Raw genomic sequence first — 1,486 nt, 5'->3', positions numbered from 1 at the left:
TCCTCCAGCGTCTTTGAATTACCTTAAATGTTTAACTGTTTACTTTGTTCAAAAGAATCCTCAATCTGAGAAAACCAGCATAGCACTGATATACTAGATTTTACAGTGCTGAATTACTGTAACTGCATAAACAGTTAAAGATCTTATTGAAATTCAAAGAGGGGTGCATTACTTTACAGTCTGGCAACAGTTCTGGTGTTAAAGGGTTAAATAAGGATCTATGACATTTTTTCTCTAAGAAGTTTCACAAATTCAGAACATTCTTTACTTACAGTGTAATGTAAATCTGATTAGTCGACTAATCAGGTCATAATTTATGCTAACTACCCTGCATGACCATATGAAATGCTGTTTTGAAGAGGAACCCTTACTTCAATAAATGTCTCTTTTATCTGATGATTTCTCAAGGGCTCGTTGGTCTAGTGGTATGATTCTCGCTTCGGGTGTGAGAGGTCCTGGGTTCAAATCCCGGACGAGCCCCAGGTTGGAGCCATTAACTAACCAGTATGCCATGCACTGTTTCATCGATGCTCCAAATAACTAGTCCTCTGTTAAGATTTGATCCCATTTAACCGATTCTTTGCCCTTTCAAATTCAATTGTTACTTTCGGTTTGTCTGCTTCTGTGAGTCTAGGGCAGGTTTTCCAGGGCAGAAGGTCAGAGCAGGTGGATAAATTCCAGAGTCCAAACACTCAAGGCAAGCAGATGGACAGGCAGGGTGTAGGTGGAAGAACTGGTTCAAAGCTGTTCTCACATCGGCAAAGTGTTCAAGAAGGCAAGCATGTGGTGTTCACACTGGATCGTGGCTACCCAATACTAGTGTGTAGCATATCTATAATGGAAAGAGGCATGGTGTTTGATCTAGTTTAACGTTTAAACTGCGTTCAGTGGCTACGTATTTTCTAGGCGGTTGTAGAAACGTATGAACATGCGAATTTTGAAAGTGAAACACACATTCACGCGCATTTACATAGACTTTTTATTAAAAGTGGTCAATTGAACTCGCGTTTCCGAGGGCGGTGTAAAGGCAGCTTTAGTTACAGGAGGAGTGACGAGTTGCAGGTGTCTCAGGATGCCCCGCCCCCACCCTGAACACCTGTGAAAACAAAATCTAGAAAACAGCAAAAGAAGCCAAGGACAGCATTAGCAGAAATGACCGGGGGAGGGAGACAGGGACGACACTGAATATAATGGGGGTGGGGTTGGGGGATGGGATGTAGGATCTGCTATCAAATCCACAAGTATTCATACTGCTGGCAATTTTGGGGCAGTTGAACTTGTGTCCTTGAATAAAAGCTGATTCCACCTGAACATATTATTACATAATTTCCAAAAAAGAAGAAACTTTTTTTTTAAGTAACCTTATGTAAGAACTAGATTTGCAATTCCTGAAGAAATTGCGTCTGATTGCTGAAAGCAATAGCGCTTTGAAGCATTTTATAGCCGCAAGCGTGAAAGACCTTCCGTACGACCTTCACGCCAAGTT

At 41.5% G+C, this 1,486-nt stretch overlaps 1 non-coding gene across 1 annotated transcript; it reads left to right on the top strand.

Annotated features, from left to right (window-relative positions):
* The first annotated feature begins 408 nt into the window (after positions 1–408).
* On the top strand, positions 409–480 carry trnap-cgg. Its single transcript has one exon. It is a non-coding gene; the product is annotated as a tRNA-Pro (tRNA).
* Positions 481–1,486: the final 1,006 nt, after the last annotated feature.

Source organism: Oryzias melastigma, unplaced genomic scaffold (assembly GCF_002922805.2).
Source record: "Oryzias melastigma strain HK-1 unplaced genomic scaffold, ASM292280v2 sc05458, whole genome shotgun sequence".
Classification (NCBI taxonomy): domain Eukaryota; kingdom Metazoa; phylum Chordata; class Actinopteri; order Beloniformes; family Adrianichthyidae; genus Oryzias; species Oryzias melastigma.
Note: the sequence above shows the minus strand (reverse complement) of the source record. Positions and strands in the feature narration are given on the sequence as shown.